Source organism: Hesperophylax consimilis, chromosome 22, assembly GCF_061612785.1.
Source record: "Hesperophylax consimilis isolate HC1 chromosome 22, BYU_Hcon_1.0, whole genome shotgun sequence".
Classification (NCBI taxonomy): Eukaryota; Metazoa; Arthropoda; class Insecta; order Trichoptera; family Limnephilidae; genus Hesperophylax; species Hesperophylax consimilis.
This window is the reverse complement of record NC_142857.1, coordinates 15152268-15178120: the sequence shown is the minus strand read 5'-3', so window position 1 is coordinate 15178120 and position 25853 is coordinate 15152268. Positions and strand designations below refer to the sequence as shown.

At 32.5% G+C, this 25853-nt stretch overlaps 1 protein-coding gene and 1 non-coding gene across 2 annotated transcripts in view; one reads left to right on the top strand and one right to left on the bottom strand.

Moving 5' to 3' along the window:
• The window catches only part of LOC149412889 (bicaudal D-related protein homolog), a 212103-nt gene that overhangs the window by 19870 nt on the left and 166380 nt on the right, over positions 1-25853 (top strand). The gene's annotated exons all lie outside the window — the stretch shown is intronic.
• Positions 8090-8173, bottom strand: TRNAL-CAG (transfer RNA leucine (anticodon CAG)). Its single transcript has one exon. It is a non-coding gene; the product is annotated as a tRNA-Leu (tRNA).

Genomic DNA, 25853 nt, shown 5'->3' with positions numbered 1-25853 from the left:
CTAAAAGTAAGATACAATACTGTTTTTCACAATTTTTTTCCAATTATTGTGGCTGCAGTAAGAAATATATACAGGGTTTTCCAATAAGAGGTGTTATTGTGATATTCAATCGTAAAATATCAGTAGTTTCATTGCTTGTGTAGCACGTAGCGCCGTCTTATTGAAAGTAAACGTTGTCCAGATCAATACCATCCAATTCCGGCCATAAAAAATCTTTAATCATCTCTCAATAGCGCAATCCATTCACCGTAACTGTTGCTCCAGCCTCATTTTCGAAAAAGTAAGGTCCAATGACTCCGCCGGACCATAAAACGCACCAAACAGTCACACGTTGAGAATAAAGAGGCTTTTTAACAATAACTCTTGGGTTTTCCTAGCTCCAAATGTGATAATTTTGCTTGTTGACGAAGCCACCGAGGTGGAAATGGGCCTCATCACTCAAGATGATTTGCATTTGATTCACTCAAGTGAATTTTAATAATTTCAATGCGTTGTTGAAGCATGTATCGTTCCATTTTTATTTATGGCGTAGTTTTTACTTGTCAAATGTTAAAAAATTAAAGCTTCAAAAGTAACATCTACCGAAATAGCGGGCTATTCAAAATAACACCTCTTATTGGAAAACCCTGTACTACTAGTGCACCACGCAATGCTTCATTATACATATTTTAATGTCCTTCTCGCAAAAGCCGCAATTGACCACACTTAAATATTTGATTGAATTGTCGTCTCCGATTTCTTCTACCATTTACTACTGTTTACCACAATGTTACTTTTAAATAACTACATTATATAGACATTAATTAAATAACTACATTACATAGACATTAATTAAATAACTACATTACATAGACATTAATTAAATAACTACATTACATAGACATTAATTAAATAACTACATTACATAGACATTAATTAAATAACTACATTACATAGACATTAATTCGACTCCGTATCTTATTACGGTGCAGAGATGTTGCGTTAAGTATTCTTTATTCTACCGTTCCAACAACTCTCTAAACACTCCTGGCACTAATAAGAACAAACTTTGAAATTTTAAGCGATATCGCTTGACTACTTTTAGAGTTTTGCGAACATATGCAGGCTGATTTTGTATACATAAACATATACATATATGGGTGGAGAACTAGCTTTTAATTTATTATTTATTTTAAGTAGGTACCTAAAACAATTAATAATGAATATTTCTTCTTCACCAACTCTGTTCTACCCAGTATTATATATTTTGTAAAATAGGCTTCGTACGTAGGTATATTATACACAAATTATCATGATATACCACCGGTAGCTTTCACCAATTAAAACTAATCGAACGCTGAAATTAATAAAAATGCCCTTGTAGCGATACTCTTAGCGAAGGATTTCATCATTACCGTTTTTATTAAGCGTAATTCCAATAGAAATCAATAATAAAAATGTGTCAACGTAAAATTTTTGAAGTATTCAATTAACATAAATTAAATGCTTATTGCGAATAAATGTGTGTTATTTGAGAAAACAAACATTGTTTACATTTTTAACGCGAGTTTGAAAATAAATGTATTGTTTCGATCTGCGAAAAACTACTCCAATTTAACAAGAAACAAGCTTTAGTCAAATTTTAACTTTACAACAAGTAGGAAAACTTTACATTGTAATATATATATATTTTTTTATTGTGTTTATTTCTTGCTAGAGCAATCCCGATGAGTTACAGAATTCCTTTTAGGGCAGGAGGAACTTACAATTCATATGTAGGAGGTAGTAGGTACAGTTTTACAACGGTATTTTGATATCAAATATAAGTTTCACATTCAATACAGCATAAAAATTTAAAAATTAAAATAATGACACGTTAAGTAGAACAAACAACAATAGAAAACGAGTACAGAAAGAAAGAGAAAAAAAACATGGATCAGATACAACAAGAAATGACAACACAGTTACATATTTTCATTTTTAAATGTAGTTAAAAAATATTCTTTTAAAGCATTGCTTTGCAATTTTTTACTATGGTGGATGTGTTTGTACATATCTGGAAGCGAATTATATAGTGTATAGGCAATATAGTTCAGTGATTTTAACCCATATTTTGTAGTGTGTGTTTGAGGAATGCGGATTTTATTGTTATTTCGAGTATTGTGGTTGTGGATGTCTTGATTGTAAAGTGGCTTGATGTTGGTGTGAGTTGATTTTTGGGTAATTTGTAGGATGGTACTTGTGATTTCATATTTAGGAAGGATTGTAATTGAAAGGATACCAGAAACTGAATAGATGTCCTTAACATGAGTGTCCCATGGAAGTTCAAACACATTTCTGAGAACTCGGTTTTGAATCACCTGCAGGTCAGCTATCAATTTCTTTGAGGCAAAACCCCAGATACAGCAGAGATAGGAAAGGTGTGAATGTACCATGGCATAGTATACTGAAGTTAGTAAAGGGATGGGTAGTAATCCTTGAAGCCTATATATTACACCAGTTATAGAGGTAATTTTCTCTTTTATATGATTTATATGGAGATCCCACGAGAGTTGGGAATCTACGATCAGACCCAAATATTTTGTGTTCATTTTCTTTTCGAGGCAGTTGTCTCCAATTTTAATATCGAGGCTGAAATTTTTCTTGTTACCGAAAAGTATATAATGGGTTTTTTACGTTAAGAGTTAGTTTGTTTATTCTCAACCAGTTTGTGAGATGGAAAATATCAGCATTCATCTCCGTTTCAAGCTCCGCTAGGTTCAGTTTATTTAAAAAAATTACCGTATCGTCAGCATAAAGTTGTATAGTTCCTTTAATACCCCACTTTGTTGTGTCATTCACGTAGATTAGGAATAGCAACGGTCCAAGAATGGATCCCTGTGGTACTCCACATGTTATTTTACCTAATTCACTCATTTCTCCTCCAAATTCTACTGCCGAAAAGCGATTTGATATGTACGATCGGAAAAGCTCCAGAGGTGTACCAACAATACCCAAATGCTTCAGTTTTTCGATCAATACGTTATGATCCACCGTGTCAAACGCGTTCTTTAGATCAATAAATATTGCCGCCGTAAAATCACCGTCATCTATATGTTTCTGCAGATTTGATATAAAATCGAAGGCTGCACATTTAGTGTTAGATCGTCGTCTGAAACCATATTGTTTTGACGTGAGAATTTTGTTGTGTTCGAGATATTTCAATAGTCTTTCTTTAATGACACATTCAAAAATTTTAGAGATAGCTGGAAGTATAGAGATTGGACGATAATTTTGGACATTTTTTTTACATTCATCTTTATGTACAGGAATAATTTTTGCAATTTTTAGTTTATCTGGAAATATACCCTTTGATAGAGAGAGATTTATTAAGTAAACGAGGTCATCCACCAGTTCACCCTTGCAGTTTTTGAGAAGGAGAGAGGTTACACCATTGGAACCAGCTGCTGCTTTAGACTTAAGGTTAGATATGATCCGTAAGATTTCCTTTTTATTTGTCCTGATCATGTTAAAAGATTGTTTTGCTTGAGGTTCCGTGTAGATCGTATTTACATCAGTTTTTGAGGTTTTTATGACTGATGCTAAACTTTCCCCAACTGAGAGAAAAAATGTGTTAAATGCAGTTGCAATCTCTTTTGGTCCCTTTACTTCTTTGTCATTTATAACTAGAGATTTACAAGCTATTGTTGGGTTTCGCGAGCTATTTGATAGAATGGAATTGATTGTTTTCCATGTTCTTTGTGGCTTATTAATGTTTTCATTAATCAATTTCGTATTAATTGTTTTCAATATTTTACTTAGAAATCAATAACAGCATTGGTAACGAAAATAAAAGCAATTTGTCAAAATATTGAGAGATATTATTTATTATGGTTTTTGGAGTATTATGCCGTGTTGCGCTACCTCCTTCTTTAGATGTGTGGATGTCCCGAAGATGCGCTACCTCATTCTTTAGATGTGTGGATGTCCCGATGATGAACAATGCAATGCTGTCCGAAACGTGGTTTAAAATGAAAAGTGGTTGGTGTGTTTTTTTAATCTCATCTAGACAGTGCCCATCCAGTTGTTTTGAAGGTCAGGTGTGCAAAATTTCATCAATCTCTGAATAAAACTGAAAACTGTAGAACTGTTGACACTCTTCTTTACATAAATAGATTTAGCGAATAAGAAAATGTTTTAATTTAGTGTTGAAGAGGTGCAATTTCGATGACGATTTACAACTTGAAATTTTTATTAAATCATGGATTGAACAGTATTAGAGTGTACGCCTTAGCGAAAATTTCGCTCAGTCGCCATACTGATGGCGAAGTATGAGTCTGAGCTACATTTCAAACAATCGATCGCTCAGCTTGATTGTTTGAAAGCAGATCGACACTAAAAAATAAAAACGACAAACAAAATAATTAGCAGTGAGCACAGGTAAGCAAGATAACACATAATAAATTGTTATTATTTATTGCTAGCTATAACATTTATTATAGTACTGACAGTAATATCATAAAATATGACACATGGTGGTCGTAACTTTTAGATAATATCTTGTAATTATAAATTCATAATATATTACAAGTGTTTGCACCGTACATAATATTATAATGCTTTATTAAATAGGCTCTGTCGTAATCCATAAGCTCTTATGGTTTCCATTACATTTCCTGGACTTACATCTTGCGAATTCAGATAATATCCGTGAGAGTACGAAGGAATTACTGGCTATTATGACCACAGTCTAAAGAGTATATAAGTGTGCTTTTATTTATAACCTCAATTGCATAAATGCAGTGCAATCTCTGTGCTTTACATTATATAGAAGTTAGCAATTTCATAGCGTATAATTATTATATAATGTAGTAACATTTGATGAAAAACGAATGGGTGAGTAACGTAACATTTCAAAATCAAACAATCGTAATGTTTTTCAAACAACGCAACGTCTGAAATGTTATAATAACGTGATATGTATATTTTATAGGAATTCATTATCAAACATATAGTTAAGGCGATGTACCACGTCGTGACATTTGTAATCGGTCGCTAATAGGTTTAAATTCCTGCTTAAGAGGAAGCTACAAGCCAAATATTTGTATTTTCTTGGTATACCTTACATTGTAGGTAATAGGCATTAAAATCGCTTGACAAACGGAGTCTAGAAACGTTCGATTTCAAGCAACAAAACTGATTTTTATTTATTTTGTAAATAATTTTATAAGAAAGAATAAAAGTTAATTAAGTGAAACTGTCACAGATAATCTTAGCTATAATACTGTATTTTTTAAAGTTGTTTCCTTTACGCTTTCACACATTTTTATTGAAAAAAATTTTTTTTTTGTAGTTTACATTTATTTACTTTATTGAGTTATTTATATTTTTATTTGTATTCTACTCAAGCTAAACGATAGTAAAGCCTTCAATTTATCTAAATCATATTTTTTGGTATTCATAATGTACACCGATTCGTTATAAAGATTAATCAAAATAGTGATTTGGCATTTAGCTTCGCCTGAACACTAGCCGACTGTTTTGATTTATGCAAGAAAAATAAATCGCCAAAAATGTGTTTTATTTAAGTTCTAGTTTAGTTTTCCAAAAAACTTATTTTACCACACTATTCAATAAAATCATAAGCGAAAAGGTGTTCGTAAGTAGGATATTTTGCAGTTTAATAAGTTTTTATAGGTCTGATGCTTATTTTTTTTCTAGGCTTATAAAAAGACTTGCGAAAAAATGCTCTACTCTTTCAAAGGTTAAGATTTGATCTACTTGCAGTAAATGAATCATCTAAAATATTTCTGAGTGATGAAATTTTCAAATCAAAAACACATTAATTTTGCATTACTTTCGTAGTGCTTGTAACTTTACAGAACTTGTTATGTCAAAATCAAATATTTCGCATATTTGGGTACGTTATACGTAGGTATCAGGGGTAATAGGTAAATCGACATCGTAAGATATCGTAGATATATATTATATAATATTCTATTGTATTGTATTGTATTGTATTGTATTGTATTGTATAGTATTTTATTGTATTGTATTGTAAAGTATTGTATTGTATTGTATTGTATTGTATTGTATTGTATTGTATTGTATTGTTTGTATTGTATTGTATTGTATTGTATTTTATTGTATTGTATTGTATTGTATTGTATTGTATTGTATTGTATTGTATTGTATTGTATTGTATTGTATTGTATTGTATTGTATTGTATTGTATTTTATTGTATTGTATTGTATTGTATTGTATTGTATTGTATTCTATTGTATTGTATTGTATTACATTGTAATATATTATAATATAATATATCCACCATATTATATAATTTAAGTATGCATTAAGTCCATTTTGATGTTTTTATAGCACTGCCCATTAAAGTAATTTCGCAAAATGCGGACCATGGAAAAAATAATTATATTAATTCAACGATTATGCAAAATAGATATGATCTTATGCAAAACTACGTAATTATTCGTTTAGTACCGTTTTGTTTAACGAGTCTACATTTTTATGGTGAATTCTTCAAAACTAAAAATATGTTTTATATTGCATGTTTTTATGCAACTTTTAAATTGATTATATTGCAGAAATGATACTTTTTAGTTGAAAGCCACAAAGCATGTAATTACGCTGTTTACTAGCGTAAAATGTTAATTATTAGTAATAATTTTATACTAAAAAATAATGTATTAAATCTTTGTATACGCCACTGATTTCCTCTCGGTCTCTTCTCTCCTTTTTAAATTTTCGCAAATGAGATTCAACGATCCAGAGCCATTATAAATATGGCATCCCCAATTGGGGTATGTTGTGAGATGAAGAGAATGGAGAAGAGAAGGTTGAAGGTTGGGAAGAACTGAGCTATTCATATTTGGTCACCAAATACAGCTAAATCCATTTTTAGTAATGTTCTAAATGATGATTTTTCACCAGGGCGATACTGAGAGTAACTACCACTGCAGGTCTACATTAATCTATATCATTACCTTCCTCTTTTACCAGATCTTATTTAACCAATTTTGGTACCTACTCATAAAGTGCCTAAAACTAGTTGGCACTAACTTTGTACTTCCCAACCTTTTTCTTCCCATCTCCTTTCCATCACCACTTCTGTCGGCCTCACAACATATCGCATTAGGAATTTCATAGTCTCACTGGTCCCGGGCAGTCGGGACTCTTGTGAGGTATCATATTAAAAGACCCAAAAATATGGAATACTTTTCAAATATTAGTTTTACTTTAGTTACTAAATTTAAAAGAATTTCATTATTTAGGACTTTTTCATTATTATTATTATTACTCTATTATTATTATTATTATTATTCTCATTATTACTTTTTCATTAATTATTACTTTTTCATTAATTAGGACTTTTTCATTATTTAGGACTTTTTTTAATATTTAGGACTTCTTCATTAATTATTACTTTTTCATTAATTAGGACTTTTTCATTATTTAGGACTTTTTAATCATTTAAGACTTTCTCATTAGTTAGGACATTATTTATCGTTAAAAAAAACTACAAGAAATACTTTCATGGAGTTTCTAAACGTAGGTACTGTAATTATTTATTTTTTGTATTTTTTTTTCTTCATCTTTAGTTACTGATACAAATGAATATAATATTTGCATTTTTACACTGCTCGTAATTTAATACAAAGATTTCGATATATTTTAAATTTAATGGCTTCATAATTATAAGTGTAAAACTTTGAAAAATGCTTTTAAGAGTATATCTATAATTTCAATCTATTGAATTACATAGAAGGTAAACATGTAAAGATCCTCCCACGTGGAACATTGGGTGTTGAACCCAATACTCCCACGTGTCGTAATGAATCTATATTTATTAAAATTACTTGTACGCCTGTACCTAACTTCGCATGGAAACATAACAGTGAATACTCATTTACCTACGCATGGTCTAAAATTAAAATCAATTATGTCAAATTCAGCAACAAAAATATAATAAAACTATTTGTCTAGTCGCCAGCAAGGTGCAATGACCCCAATTCATTTTGAAAAAGTGAAATGAGGGAAAGGGACGGGGGGAGGGATGTGAATAAGCTATTTAATCGAGTTTATGTTTATATTGAGAAAAAAGAAAAAAGGATTTGTCAGAAGTGGGATTCGAACCCACGCCCACCTAAGTGGACTGCGACCTGAACGCAGCGCCTTAGACCGCTCGGCCATCCTGACTTGTTTACCATTGTCCTATTTTATCAAGTTATCTGAAATATTATAATGTTTATTCGACAGTTATAACATAACAAACACTTATTGATTTTGATAATAGCTATATTTTTACTAACTAGATTTGCTGTTGTTATGGTATTTGTGCTTATCAATTTCATATTTCATTATTTAATACTATTATTTTAATACGAGCAGTGACTTAATATTTATACACAGAATTTTAAACAATGACATTGACTGTGCCGAACTTCTGTCTTCTGTCCTTTATTAGCTTTAACATACCTTTGAGACGTACACGACATACAGTGCTATTCCACACGCTTAATTATAAAACAAATTCAGTATCTAATTCGCCAATTAACTGAGCTCTTCATACTCTAAATAATATTTGTCTTAACTCTAACATTGATATTTTTGAAGGATTCACTGCCAAAATTCAAACGTGGCATTATGTCAATAATTTAATCTGTTCAATGCACATACATTCACACATACATTACACACGTTACACACACACACCTATATACCACACATATCACCTGGTAATTAAGGAATAAACATACCACTTAGCAGACATTACAAGGAAACATATCATAGGTGCCCAGTATGAAATATCTTACTCCTGTATATTGTTTCATCTCTGTAAATCATGTACTATTTGTTTCTATAATATAAACTAAAATAAAATAAAATATTCTCTTTATTTCTATCGAATAAACTATTATTTCTTGCAAGAAATAAAAGTTACATTCGAAATTCATCACTGCACCAAAACTCTCTTTTTTATAGTTAAATGGACGAAAAATGTATTTTTCATTAATGTGTTTAATTTAAATTATCATCATAAGTTTGGTGAGGTCTTTGTCACCATAAAACTACAAATAAAACCAGGTATATATCATTCATTCTCCTACCAAACAGTACGTACTCTCCAATAAATCAAAACTACGTTTACTTTTCCATTAATTCAATTCAAACCACAAGTCATAACCGGCATTCGGCCACCGGCAATAAATTAGCCGAATGAAGGCGGTAAAGTGCTCACTGTCGGCCGAATGGGATCGCGATATTTTCACTGGTAATTCGTATTTAATTCTGTGCCAAACTTTCGCTACCAAACACGCCTCTGAAAAGTGCGTCAGAATAATGTATAATGAGTGTATAACAAACCATGGTAATTGGTGGCAGTATGATGTGGGCGTATGAAAGGTCCAATATTATTCACTATTTCGACAGAATCACTAAAATAATTTCAAAATATTGTTTTCTGCTGTATTTTCGCAGAAATGTTGAATATTGAGTGTGACTTAAAATACAACACACAAATAGTAGAGCTGGGTCGATCGATCATTTTACAGGTAGAGAGTACCCGCTCAATGATCGGTTACTTTTACACATAAATGCCGTATAGTTTTCTGATCTTTGACGGGGTACTTTCTTTCGACGTAGGAACGTAGTAGGTAAATGCTAGCCTATTTTATATTTCATGTCAGGAATCTACCATCTGTATTTGTCGCGAGAGCAAGATTCGAAATGATTTACAAAATGAATACATCTATGGCTGCTAGCCACACCACCACGGCTGCTGTCGCGAGCCCTGAGGTCTGCTGACGGTCGAATCCTTTTTGATAAAGTAACCCAATCGCTCATTGATGGTTCGTGAGCGGATTACAATAAAAAATAGTAGTTCATGATCGACCCAGGATTAAGTGCTAGAGATATGTTTACGAGATTAATATTACGAGAAGATTAATGAGAAGATTACACATATTATCGCCACCATCTCCATAATCACGTGGGACCTTGCTGGCATACATCACGGCCAAAATAAAGACATTTGAGGTAGGTCTCCAAAACTGGAAATTAGAAAACTTGTGAAAGAAAAAACGATGTGAACATATTCCCACCCCTCCCGCGCTATCAGTCTCCGATTTCCAACAAAACAACCTAAAAAATCTACCACGGTAATATATACTTCATTTAAAACCTAAAAACATCAAATTAACATTTTTTATTATAGTTTATTGGGAAAACTAACAGTTAAGCATATTTTATTTAAATAATTACATGTTTGCATGAACCAGTAAAGTTTCCATCTAAAATTCGTATTACATAGGTATAAAAAACATAAGAATAACATAATAAAAATGAGAAAATATCTTAGATATCTGACCTAAGGAAAAATGAAAAATATCGGGGTGTTGACATAACAAACAAACAATTATTGATTAGCCTTATAGCACTAATCTGTTTGGAACTGCTGTAATTAAAAATGAACTCACGTTATCTTCAACCTGAAGCAAACTGCAATGTAAAACAATAGTTCTCTAGCAAAAAAATACATTTTTACAATGTAAATGTAAAAAAAAATGAAAAATATGATTCTTCAGCCCTTTCCAGTTAATTACTTTAATGCTAGAGGACTTTTGCCTATTATAAAGCTTCAATCAACAGAGTGCGGTTTTGCATTGACCATCGACATTTACAACGTCAGTTACAGGCAGTTCATCTTTTGACGCATGCCACAAAATACTAAAACTGCTTCCATTACCTTTTTATACTTACACGTACCTCAAATTTGTAATCTACCTAATATATTGGTGTATATCCGTTTTATGGAGAACTAAATATAAATCTTTCCTATCGCCTTTGATGTGCCCAAGATAAATAACCCTCAAGGCTTACATTAGCATAGTAAAATAACTTTATTTCCACAAGATCTACTGAGAAAAAACCTTTACGTGAACTTTTATTGATTTTCACACATATAGAAACGTGTTATGCAGTAGTATAGAGTAAACTTTATGTCTTCTGTAATCACCGATGTACAGAGTTTTCCAATAGGAGGTGTTATTTTTAAAAGCCCGCTATTTCGGTAGATGTTACTTTTAAAGCTGTCATTTTTTGACATTTGACAAGTGGAAACTACGCCATTAATTAAACTGGAACGATAAACGCTTTGACAACGCATTGAAATTATTAAAATTCACTTGAGTGAATCAAATGCAAATCATTTTGAGTGATGAGGCCCATTTCCACCTCGGTGGCTTCGTCAACAAGCAAAATTGTCGCGTGGGGCTCGGGAAACCCAAGATTTATTGTTGAAAAGCCTCTCTAATCTCAACGTGTGACTGTTTGGTGCGGTTTATGGTCCGGTGGAGTCATTGGACCTTACTTTTTCGAAAATGAGGCTCGAGCAATAGTTACGGTGAATGGATCGCTATCTAGAAATGATTAATGATTTTTCATGGCCGGAATTGGATGGTATTGATCTGGACAACGTTTACTTTCAATTTGACGGCGCTAAGTCCCACACAAGCAACGAAACCATTGATCTTTTACGATTGAATATCAAAATAACACCTCTTATTGGAAAATCCTGTATATATTCGGTACGTGGGGTTTACGTTAAAAGCTCGTATGCCGTCGCGTAAACCGTAAACCGTAAACCGTAAACCGCTGTCTTGCGTTTACCGTGTACTTAGGACGATCGATTTTCTTCTACGACCTTGCCACGTGAATTTTTCATGTAGCTACCAACAATAGTTTTAGTTCGATGGACTTCCTAGACTAAACTAGACTTCCTGGGCTAAAGTAAAACGTTGTAATTAGCCTGCTATTACCTATTCACAACGTTTTATATGATTTTATTCTGTAATCAAATAATGATTGTTTTGGAGTCATTAACTAACAAACGTGGCTCAGTGGTCCAGAGCGTCTGACCGGACATCAGAAGGCGCGGGTTCAATTCCCGTCGGCGGCATTTATTTTTACTCGGGAGATATTTTCAATTTGTAATGATATTACAGGCCACTAATTATTGCTTATAATAATTTATTAGTAGACCTTGCGTCAATACATATTATTTTCTCTTATTTAATACATGAAAACTAAAAATTCATCTGAAATCATAAAATTTGTAAGTGTATCTGAAATCATAAGATTTGTAATTACTATCTACTGAATTATAAAGCAGATATTTTAGGTGGCTTTTTTAATTTCAAATAAGGAATTATACATTTTTCCAAATAAATATATCTCTTTTTTCAATTCTTTTTTCAAAATTTCTCCAGGCAGGTAGGTACTATATTATATAGAATTGAAAAAATGCCAATAAGAAAGCCCAAATAAACACAATGAATTTACATTTGAAAAAAGAATCTTTCTTGAACCATTAAAACGGCTACCATCTTGCAACGGGAACGGAGAGTGCATACAAATTTACAGATGGACGAAATGCGAAACAAGTTAAAACAGGGCCTGACAGGCTTACGATCAGTCAATTAAGTTAAGTCATTTCAGGTTAGGTTTTGATTTCGGATTAAAAATCTTGCATTAAACTACCAGATAAAACCAAACTACCAGTAATGTCAGTTTCTGCAATAAAATACTGAATGACTTCTTTGGAGTTATTACCACTCAGGGCCCTTCCTGTGCAGGCGCAATTGGAGCAGTCTGCTCCGGGCACCGACTTGCCAAGGCGCTAAGAAGCAAAGGAGCCAAAGCGCTTATAATACATAACACCTTATTCAGCAGAGTTGAAGTTTTTTTTCTTGCGCCATGCGCTGTTTGGCCTTATTAAAACACACCTTCTGATTGTAATTATCCATTCTGCAAGAACCTGCATTGGATGTAAATAAGATTCGCCAAACGTTACAATACCCTGGCTACATTGCCTGTACATATGTTGAAAAAACGGGTCAGTTAATTATGACTCAAATTCAAAGGCGTAGGCCATTTCACCATTGGATACTGAATATATCAGACGTGTTAGATCTGTGATAACAATGTCACGCAAAATTTTATCTATTAATTATGCATGCCTCGTTGGCATCAAAGTTGCATAGTTATCTATTCTGTCAATTGTTTAATGTAGAGTTTTGTTGCACGAGTATGAATCATTGATGTTTGCAGTATCGATAACGAAAGATATAATAGTGTTATCATGTCATTTCCAGGAATGGAAACAAAATGCTTATGAAGCCCGTAATAATCAGTCAATAGCCAAAACCATTAAAAGACTGCATTTTTATAAGGAAAGCTTTTGGAAAATGTGAACGCTCTAGAATTCTAAACATAAGTGTGAAAAATTATATTCATACTGGTTGCTGAAAGGGAAATGCTCCCATATTGTCTTTAGCCAAAAACTAAAACAATTTTAAACACTGGCGTAAAATCTGTGGTGTCACGGTGAATAGAAGTTGCTGTTTTTAATTTATACTCATATGCTTAGCAATATAGATATAATACGTTCTTCAACATTATAAACAGACAAATAAATATCCGTAGAAAAATTAAACATGATAGAAATTATCAACGAGAAGGATTTTTTTTGCTTCTGTCATTTTCGTATTCTCCCTATTATAAACCAATTCGTGGGTTTAGGATCATAAGGGCATATCTACAAAAAACATAGCTTTGAAATAACCACAAATAAAGATTGCAATGCTCATATGCCCGAATGTATCTCTTAAATGGCTGTATGTACGATATAGAGCTTCGTGTCACTAATAAACTTGATAATGGCATTACCGAAACCAAGCTTAACTCAAAAAACAAGATTTTATAGTTAGGCCCCTGTGTTTCTAACCTCGCATTTATGGTACCAAAATATCATTGGCTCTTGCAGGTTGTGTGGTGTTACATAAAAAATGGCTTTTCATACACATAAATATCCATCAATAACCTTCATACTTCCAATGCTCCATGACATAAAACCATAAACGTCACATTCCACGTATTTGCCTATCGATTTCCCGGCGGTCATCAACACACGTAAGGTTAACTCGCGTGGTTTCCCCATCGATTTTCCCTATCTGCTATCTGCAGCCATATCTCGTACAAACAAATAGCTTCTCGCCCAGCACACACATTCCCTCGCTTTCCCTTCCTACCCCTTCGGTCACCTACTTCACCTACTGGGGCCAATGGGTCGAACAGGTGTTGTGAGTTATAATAGGAGATGAACCCACCCTGAAAACTATACCAGAGGTGCGGCCTGAATATTCAACTGTTGACTGAGGGATAATATTTAAGTAACAGAGGTATCAATTTCTAAATAATCCTTCTTTTTGTGAATACCCAACATAAAAAAATTATAAAATGATATTACCTATACTCCAACGATTTTATTATAAGTGACACGGTAAAAACATCTCAGCAGTAACTCGTATTTCTGAAATCGATTCGTATTTTTTTGTTTGTTTCAACGTGTACCTCTCTATCTGCCCAATTATAAACCTATTTGTTAATCTCAACAAAAACTATCAAATCTTGATCTATTATGTCATGAAATTTATATTTTTTACTATTTTATTAGGTTATTCATTACTCATCACCAGTAGATGTTTGAAATACTGATTTATATGCCAAAAAATTTATACATATTAGTTGAATATTATTTTCTATGATTTGATGTGAAAAGGTATGTTGAAATATAAAGCAATGTAGAGTAGTCGTTAGAGTGAAGAAATCTAATATTATTCTCTTTTTTGTAGTGTAGGTACCTGTATAGTGCAATGCTATTATTTGTTATTACGATTAGTTGCGAAGATGACATAACGCATTGCATTACCGCTGCATTTCCGCGCTTATATAAACGATTATAAAACTCTTTGGGCTGTCTCTTTGAGGCGATAAGCACTATGTAACACACATGTTTACTTAAGCCCGCATACCCAATTTCTAACAAGTTTCTCGCTAAGTACTCTTTAAGTTTTTAAGTTCCAAAAAAATATATATGTTATTTTTTAAGATTATATCTTTGCATTTATTATAAAGAAACGTTAATTATATGAAATTCCCTCGATAGAAAGAAAAAAAATCGCAAAAATTATTAATAACCCATTTTGTTCTGTTTTTTAATATGTTATAGGTATGAAAAAATTCACAGTGCATCTTTAAACGCAACTAAAGCATTTGTCTAGATATTTTTTTTCTGTTTCAAACGAGTCATATTTTATTAAATATTTTCACAATTATTATCGTTTTTTTAATATTAGCGCGCTCCATCTAATATTCGTACTTTCATATCTCCCTTTCAAACAATCTTCGAACGCTTACTACGGGGCCTTAAGACGTGCTGAGATAACTTCTCAAGCCATTTCGAAGTACGTAAACTTAAAAGTTTATGGAATGTACCTAGCACTTACTGAACATATAAACAGAGCGACTCTCAACAAAATTTAAGTCGACGCTAAACATAGGAAGACATGGATATTAGATGTTCTGTTTTCGTTGAAAATCGGTTTTCCACATAGTTACTTCTGAGCTATTTATTGTAAATATAAGGTACATGTACCTTATTAATAATATTTCACAGGTAAAAATCATTTTGTGGTTAGACATACGTAAATATAATGTTAATAAAAAATTTATTGTGTTTTGTTTTTCAAATAAAAATGGTTTGTTTGAAAACTATTTTATTGACTAATTACTTAAAGAAATATGCAACACCAACCGGTTTCGATTCAGCATGAACCCTTGTCAGGCCTATATGATTACACATTGTATGTATTTATGAAGAAAATTACAATTTAGGTATAAGCGATAGATTAGAAAACAATGATTTTTCTGTTGCCGTTCGATATCAAAGTGAAATTGTTGTGTACATTTTATGAATATTAGCGATTGCTTGAATTATTATTTTTTCGTTTCAGGACATTTTTAACGGATAGGACACTTTGGCGAATTATTGTTTATAACTTCTTGAGTACAAGTAAAAAAACAATAATTTTTCTGGAGAACGTTTGCAAATGTATTAACTGTGAATACTTCTATTTGGTGATTTAGAAACAATTGCCTATTTTTAATGAAACATATTTTTTAGATTCTTTTTTTGATACCACGTAATTTATTTGACTTATAATAATAATAATAATGATTGGATTATTTATATAGCGCCGTTTTCGTGAGAAAATCACCTCAAGGGCGCTTAAAAGACTTATACTCTTTATACCTAGCATGATAGATATGTAGAGAAACGAGTAAATGTTCGAGGGATGAAAACAAAAATTTCAAATAAACCTTTACCGCTATTTACTGTTATTAATGTTTCTGATTTTTTCTGTCTTGTTCTCGATTGATTTCGCAAACCTTGTCCCTGGTCTTGAAGTCTTGGTCCTGCAAAACAGAAAGCTTCAATGCAAAACCTGAAAATGCAACATTCAAAAACACACACAAAATATCTCGATGCATCGTTATTAAACAATAATATATTTTAATACAATTCATTCGAATAAAGTATTATGTTTCTGACATTTATGTTTTTCTTGATCACATGTTTACCTTGTACATTTCCGATTGTTGCATTCACATTGAAAACAAATATCTTCAAATTGAATTTGACATTCAAATGTCACAAAAGTATTACGTTACATCCTTCTGATGCTGTATTTAGATGCAGTATAAATAAAAATGTATTATCTTTTCTTTATTACTGTTATTTGTTAGTAACTCAGACCCGTGAAAAATCATGGTATATGAATTGTAAGATTTTTGAAGCTGAAAGTATTTATAAAATATTTGCCTCGGGATCATATTGTCTTTCAAGAACAAATATACACAATTTAATCATTTATTTAATTATATTTGCTGTTGACAAATAAATGAAACATTAGTAAATTTGAAAAACCATCTATCTAAAATGTAAAAAAAAGAAATACACATTTCTAAAATAGAATTATATTGTCTTTCAAGAACAAATATACACAATTTACTCTTTAATTTAATTATATTTACTGTTGACAAATTAAAGAAACATTAGTAAACATGAAAAATCATCTTTTAAAAATTTAAACAAAAGAAATATACATTTCGAAAATAGAATTATTAATTTAATAAAAATTCTGATAATAGGTAGGTACCTATTTTATCGCTTCTATTAATTCACACAATCATCAGTTCCAATGTTGATAATTTCGAAGAACGGGAGGAATAAATTAAATCACGCACATCATCACAGACAATCTAAATAAGTATTTTTGTTAAATATTTATTAGTAGAAACCTAAACAAGTTGCTCAATAGAAATCGCAAAAGCTTTATTTTAAAGAATTTGACCATATCAAAATAGTTAACTATGGCATTGTTTTGCGTTTAGTTTTCGTGAAAATATTGTCACATTAATTTTTACCTTCGTCAGTTTACATTCCAAAGTACCCCTTTATGTCAGTCGTTCGTGTGAAGGTCATTTCTGTTTCTGTGAAACGTTCTGGGCATGATGTCATTTACTGCGCGGTAAGGGCTGGGCTTGTTCCATCAACAGGTGATAAATATTATGTTACAACCTACTTCACCTAATATATGCTTCATACTATTTCTTATCGGTGTAATATAGAAGGCGTAACGAGATAGGCTGATGTCTTAAAAAAGACAAAACAAGGGAAATTTTAGGAAGTTCTGATAATGAAGTCTTAAGTTGTAAGGCTGGGAGCTTCCTTATAAGCTTTTTTTTAGAAAGATGTGGGGTTACGGTGGAGATCAAATAACAGCAATACATTTAAGACCAGTGAATTTTGCTTACTCTCCAAAGGTACATAAAGTAAAAAAGAAGTTTCTGAGATATTTATATCTTTTAAAGACTTCGGGTACTGTCCCTGGTGATATCCATCAGAATTTCTATCATGTATGCTGGGTTTTAACAGTCTCACCAATATAAGAAACACTAATTTTCTGATGGCCATATCTGTATTCCCAGCCTTTATTTTCCCGACTATGTCACAAGAACGCGCTGGCACTGAACTTTTGTTAATCCGAAATGCAGAACTAACCTATCATTGGTAATGCCGCTGGGAAAAATAATTCTACGATGATAATGATGTCCCCTGATATAGATACGAGACGTATCCAGAAAAAATAAGTGTACTGAATTTTTGTAGATTACAAAATTTTTTATTGAAACAAATAAAACTACATGGAAACCGTAGTATATATGTAAGCTATTTTTCGACATAGTCGCCATTCCTCTCAATGCAGGTGGTGAAGCGGGGTATCAACTTTTTGATGCCTTCCTCGAAGTAGTTTCCCGCCAACCCCTCCGTCCACTTCTCCACCTCCCCCTTTACCTCCTCGTCGGTTGAAAACCTTTTTCCATCCATGTACAGCTTCAGGGAGGTAAAGAGATAATAATCTGAAGGTGCTAGGTCAGGGGAATGCGCGGGGTGGTTCAGGACATCCCATTTAAACGAGGCAAGCAGTTCCTTCGTGGCGTTGGCCGTGTGTGGTCTGGCATTTTCGTGCTGACTCCCTTTGTCAGAATGCCGCTCCTATTATTTTGAATCGCCTTCCGCAATTTTTTTAGGGTCTCAAAGTATCTTGCAGAGCTGATGGTCTCCCCTTGAGGCAGATATTCAATCAAAATTATGCCTTGACAGTCCCATAACACGGATGCTATGATTTTCTTGGCTGAAGTTATGGTTTTGAACTTTTTGGCGGAGGGTGAAGAGGTGTGACGCCACTGTTGAGACTGCCTTTTGGTTTCAGGCGTGTAGTGTACAACACAAGTTTCATCTCCAGTAACAATGGAGCGGAGACATTCATCTCCATGAAGTTTGCAGCGCCTCAAAAACTCTTGTCCGGCTTCCACTCGATTCAACTTGTGTTGGTCTGTCAGCTGTTTTGGGACACACCTCGCAGACAGTTTCCGATATCCGAGGGTTTCTGTGATGGTTTCGTGTAGTAGAAATCTGGAAATTTGCGGAAACATCGCAGAAAGTTCTTTCACGGTCAATCTGCGATCGTCACGGAGCGTTTTTTCGATTTTTTCCACAATTTCGTCAGTCACAATTGAAGGTCTTCCGCTCCTCTGATCATCATGCACAGACTTTTTAAACTCGCGATACCACTTGTACACACTCGTACGATTCATAGTTTTATCAATAAAGAAGTTTTATTATTTTTTTAATAATAGAAGTTTTCAATACTTAAGTCCGTCAAAGATTAAGAGTTATATTTTTATTATAAGATAAGAATATCTAGCAGGACATACGTCCGTTCTATAGGCGAGAAACTCGAACTGAGCTAAAATATCGTAATCATTCGGGTACGGCCGACATGTTGCCTCTGTCATGTGGCGTATCTACCGCCACCTATGGAAATATCTTAAAACTACAAAAAAAAATGAAAAACAATTACTTAGATCTGCACCCTCTACCGATATTTGTTTAGCAGTATTGAAACTGAAACCAAATATCAACATTTGTACAGAACATTTTGAAATTGTATTATTATTGAACTAGTATAATGTTTGTTTATTATTTGTTAATAATTATTACTGTAAACGCTTAAAATAAATTATGTCCAAATTGAGCCGGCATGTGATTCATAAGTTTACATATTACGAAGCAGACAGCAAAGTAGAATCGTGAATAACCTTGAGAGGTAAACAATATGGCATGATTGAAGCATTTAAGATGAGATGAGGTGAAATGTTCAAGAGAAACTGAGTCACCGATTCACTGGGCGACCAGATAAATATGATTATTGGATTCTCTTTGAACTTTTGCTCTAAAAATATTTCCTTTTCCCAAAAGTCTGACAAAATCCTGTTGGGTAAAGTGAAATAATTATCTCTAAATGCCCGTGATGACTTATGTACTCCTGTCCCAATCATATTTACTCCTCTGGCTAATTTGTTCGGTTTTGGAAACAAACAGCTATTATCAGTAGAGCCAATTTGTTCGCTTTTCGGAACAGCATATGTTCTCATACATTTGTCTAGTAAAAAATTTTTAAAAATTTACATTATTAGTGATTTTAGTTCAGTGTTTAGACGAAAAAACGTAAGGTGAGTTATTTTGAAAACTTATTCATGTTTTATTTCTAATAATAAAATTAAAGCGTATTTTATCACTTTTATAAATATCCCATTTATTTGTATTTGATTGAAGAGCGGAAATACACACAAATTCTCCGACTTGCTGACAGCATCTTTAATAAATATAACAGAAGGGTTAAAGACGGACAGATGGAATTATACTAACCATCTTGTGCTATGAATTGCACAATAAATAATAATAAATACAATAATATAGAAGTGCCCAGTGAAAGTAGGGAAGTTGGCCATTATTTCCTGGGTCTGTCGATAGTGTCTTTGTAATAGCTTCTTATTGATGCATGATTGGCATTGCAGATGGCTTATCCAGTTATCTAACCTTTGCAAAGAGCTTTCCATTTTAATAATAGGCTGTGTTACGTATCTTCGATTAGGTTGTGGATCGAAGAATCGGTGCAACAAAGCATTGTGGAAGTGTGATTTCCATGGAACCGGCTGATTGCAGCCGTATTGTAGATAATATAAATCCTAAAAGCAATCATAATATCACACTGTATTATTTATGATTGACAGTTACGTTTTAAACGTAATTCAATGTTAAAGTGAGCTTTTTTATGTTGATTTCTTGGTGCTAAACATGGTCAGCAACACAGCATTTGAAATACATTTTCAAGGCAATTCGATTAAACATTCTTATTTTATTTTATTTTTATTTTATATATAAATTACAAACAATACAAAACAAAATGTACCTTTGTCTGTCCAACTGGGAAGGATTCCCGTTTCAGGACAGCCAAATTGTGTATTTAATACATAATATTCTTACAATGGAATGGCGATGCTGTCAAAACAAATTTTGAGAAATTTATTTATTGTTTTTGTGTTTAATTCGTAGAACTCCATTTAATTTTTTTTTATTTTTTTTATTTAGATTAAATTTGATAATATTATTATTAAGTTCTGCAAGTGTTTTAGTTTTTTATTATTGTGACAGCTGTTTCGGCTTACAAGGCCATTTTCAAACTGTGGTTAGTCCACATTGAGACGACGTATTTATATTATTTCAAATGTAAATTTTGAAGGTGCATACATTGATTTATTACTGGTTAGACCGATGCCATGATCTATTGGTGGTTAAACCAATCTATGTTTTCCCCTCAGTAAATGGTAATGAGTTCTTAATTATTTACTAATGACTTTATTGCTATAAATTATTTGGGTGCATTATACTGCTTGGGTTTTTTGAAAATACTGAGAAGTGGTGAGTAAATTATTTTCCGTACTTTTGGTAATAAATGTAATTTATTACCAAAGTTAATTTTGAAAACATTAGTAATTGCATTCAGAACAGATGAATGGTTTCTTTCGGGACATCACAAGTCTTTCCAGAGATTCTTTCCAGAGCATTTAGAAGAACATTTACAATTGTATAGTAAGAATTTCCACATTTATAAATCAGGATAAGACATATAAAACCTATACCCTATGAATCCCATAGGAAAACGTTCAGTAGTTTCCTAGATAAAGAGACAATTTACAAATTGCTATAGCAAGTGTTTCAAGAACTCGCGCGATGAATTCATAAAAAAATTCACAAAAATCAAAGCAACTTTATAATGTATGCATCAAACAAATTCCTATCTTGGGTGTGCTTGTTAGCTAAATAAAAAATGTTGAATATTTCATTCATTGATAAGCGACCTCCAAAATTTTTATAAGTAGCAAAAAATTATAATTGACAAAACAAAACTACCAATACACTGGACATGTTGTGTTATTATATTCATAGAATTTGACTGACGAGAAAAAACCTGAACCCATTGTTTTAGACACAAAAAAGTTAAATGATCAAATTATTGTTATTAGTGATCTGGTAGCTATCTAAATTGTGTACATTTTTAACAACAACAAAAAATACACTTTTAAGGCGATACACTACGTCGTGTAATATTTTAAATCGAGCCGCTATCAATAACAGCCCTTACGTAGATGGCGATAAGGTTTAAATTCCCGCTTAACACCATCCGCCTGTTTTGATTTATGCAAGAAAAAAACATGGCCAAAAAGTGCCTTTTATTTTATTTTGTGGATGTTCAGGCATAAATATTTTAATGTTTTCCGATCATTTTATAAATAACTTAATTTGCCACATTATACAATAAAACCATAATCGAAAATGGGTTCGTAAGTAGGAAATTTTGAACTGTAAAGCAGTTTTCATAGGCCTTATAAATTATAATTTTTTCTGTGCTTATAAAAAGACTTACTCGATTATTTCAAAGTTCAAGATGTATTATACTCGCGGTATTTATTTAAAGCATCTGAAACATTTGTAGGCGACTAAATTTTCAAACCAAAAACACATGATTTTGCATTACTACGTAGTGCATCGCCTTAATTTAATTGTGCAGATAAAAATTATTAGCACTGATTTATTAAAAAATCTCTTCAAATTATACGCAATCCGGTTAAAAGTGGGATTGCAGGCCGTTTGCTGTTAAAATTTTAGTACATTCCTAATTTACATATAATATCGAAACACGTGTTCATGCACCTGCACCATGCTTTGTGACGAAATGCGAAAATATTATGATATTGCGATAATACATTCCTCTTTTACTAAAATTTTAACAGGAAACCTATCAATTCATTCATTAAATGCCTGCAGTCGCGTTTTTAACCAGATTACGGATAATTTGAAAAGATTCTTAAGGCGATGCACTACGTAGTAATTTAAAATCATGTGTTTTTAGTTTGAAAATTTGGTCGCCTAGAAATGTTTCAGATGCTTTAATTTAATACTGCGAGTAGAATACATCCTGGCCTTTGAAATAATCGAGTATTTTTTAGATAGGTCTTTTTATAAGCCCAGAAAAAATAATGAATAGGCCTATGAAAACTGCTTTAAAGTTCAAAATCTCCTACTTACGAACCCATTTTCGGTTATGGTTTTATTGTATAATGTGGCAAATTAAGTTATAACATCTGCAAAATAAAATAAAAGGCACTTTTTGGCCATGTTTTTTTCATGCAAAATCAAAACCGGTGGATGGTGTGAAGCGGGAATTTAAGCCTTATCGCCATTTACAAGGTGTGTTATTGATAGCGGCTCGATTCAAAATATTACACGACGTAGTGCATCGCCTTAATAAATTAGCAATATGTTATATCAGTAAGTTTTCTCCGGGTATAAGAAGTCATTTATGCATTACAATAGTGTTTATCTTATTGCCCGCATTCTGCAATGTTTCTAGTATAATAATTTTGCACACCCAATTCAATAAACATCTGCGCGGTGGATATTTGTGCTTTTTAAATGAAGATTTTGTGATATAAAAGGTCACCTAGCTTTGGTACATCAGGTTTCAGTCAGCCACTAAAAATGCACACAGCAAAGCCGAGCAGACCATTGCCATTCTGCTGACTGCTCTCCGCGGTCTTACGTCACTCAGCCATGATCAACGTTGCGGCTGACTCATGCGACCTCTTGCTAGTTAGGTACCTACCTTTAGAAATGGTCAAAGCGAACAACCTTTTGGAATTAAATGTTTCCTTGCAGTGTTGCCAATAATGCAAAAGTTTTTTAAAAGATTTATAAAATATGCGTTCCAATTATCGATTTTAAACCTTGTAACTTTTATAACATGTAACTACTTTTAAAAAATGAATTATTCCTTCCAATGCTGTCAATAAAAGTACTTTAATAAATTGTAAGAGTGCATTTTGACAAATAATCGGGAAAAATTGAGGGCGCTGCAATCGTTTTTCAAATATTCAAATATGTTTCAAATATGGTTCATCCGATATTAAACAAGTTGAAAATAAGGTACCTACATACTTGTGTGTTATACTTTTAAAAATGTTGACTTATTATGAGTTCACGACAAGCGTCGATTTAGCGTCGAAGCGTTGCTTGACATTGATTACGTTAAGAACGTGACATCATGCCAACTTCCTGATAAAATATTAGTCATTCAGAATATATCGAGAACACGTGTTCTTTTCCTAATAGATATTATGACGGAATGCTACAATAGTGTGTCAGTAATTTCAATATCAATATCAGTATTTGTATGAACTTGTGTTCTGCCGCCCTCATAAAACATTTTCTTTTGATTGTTACTCTTTCAATTCATTCGTTATAGGCCCGCAGTCCCATTTTTAACAGGGAAACGAATAATTTGACTAGATTCTTAATAAATTAACAATATTTCATATCAGTCAGTTTTTTCCCGGTTAAGGCCCCGTAGTAAGCGTTCAAAGATGGTTTGAAAGGGAGATATGTAAATACGAATGTTAGAGGGAGCGCGCTAATATTAAAAAAGGATAATAACTAAGCGAAAATGGTGAAAATACTTAATTAAATACGACTTGCTTGAAATAGAGCAAAAAACTCTCGACAAATTCTTTAGTTGCATTTAAAGATACACTGTAATTTTTTAATGCCTATAACATATTAAATGAGGGAATTTCATATAATTAAAGTTCCGGCATGTCAAATGTATAGATATTACTTCAAAATTAACATTTTATGGAAATTGTAAACTAATATATAAGTCGGTAGAATAGGTTACATTCGGATAGGTTAACATCAGACCATAATTCTGACAGTTAGAGACAGTTGCCTCTTGCTGGGCGTAAAACAAACAAATATTAGAAAGATAACAAATTCTGTCGTCCACATTTTCATCGTTGTCATCCGGAAGCAATAATATGTTGGCAGAATGTCTATTATGTCAATCTCGTATAGAGCCCCCTCGTAACCTCTCTTTTTGTTACATACGTCGTTAATGAGACAGAGAGAGATGTTACAATGGAACAGGCTAAGTGGTAGGCTTTACAGTAAAATATTATTTAAAACATCCTTCAAACATTGTATAATATTATCTTACTAGAGTTTTCCGTTGTTTTGTAATCTAGATTTTAATGCGCTTTGTGTATCATTCTGACCAATGAAAAATGGGTGTTGCCAATTTATTAAGAATCTCTTAAAATTATTGGTAATCCGGTTAAAAACGGCATTGTATGCCCTTAACGAATGTATTGATACATTTAATGATAAACTTTTAGTAATATACGAATATATATGATAATGTTGTCTGAACACGTGTTCATAAAAATATTTTCGCATTTCGTCATTACATATTATTATCATGGTAAATGCAGGTTCATGATTACGTGGCCTGCAAACCCGTTTTTATCCGGATTACAAATAATTTGAAGAGATTTTTAACAAATTAGCAATGCTCATTTCTCTCCGTGTTGATTTTATTGTGCTTTGTCTTGCTTTCTGACCACCGAAATAATAAACCGATGGCAATGTGTTGGGGGCATGTTTACGTTCCCGAAGTGAGCTCAGATTTTCCTTACTTCTAGTGAAATTGATAAAAAATCTAAATTCTGTCTTGAAAATATTCATTGGCCGATTAGTCCGTACTCAGGAGTCGAAAGATCATATTAAAATTGTTTATGTATATCAGTTATCTTTCAAATTGGTATAAAATCACCCTTCTATGGAGTATCTGTTCTATGATTCTGATGAATATTTCTGCATAAAATATTAATGTTGCTACGTCGTGAGTCCTTTTTTACTACAACGGCGGTTTTTGATGTATGCAACATTGCTGCACGCCATTCTAACAATTAATGACGTTTTAATAGTAGGTTTGCATGAATGTTTTGCCGTGTTTTTTATTACCTACCTATAGTTTAAGTGTTATAAAATTTAAATTTTTACTAGCGAAATGTCAAGAGGGGTCTCAGAGGTTGAGATTTAATTTTGTAAGTGATCTAGTTAGCTATCGATCGTATAGTGTTAACACATATTTAATCTAAACAAAATTTAGCCCACGCACAAGATTTTGTATTAGAGTCAAACCAGTAAAAAAAATCAAAACGGGTACCTATCGAT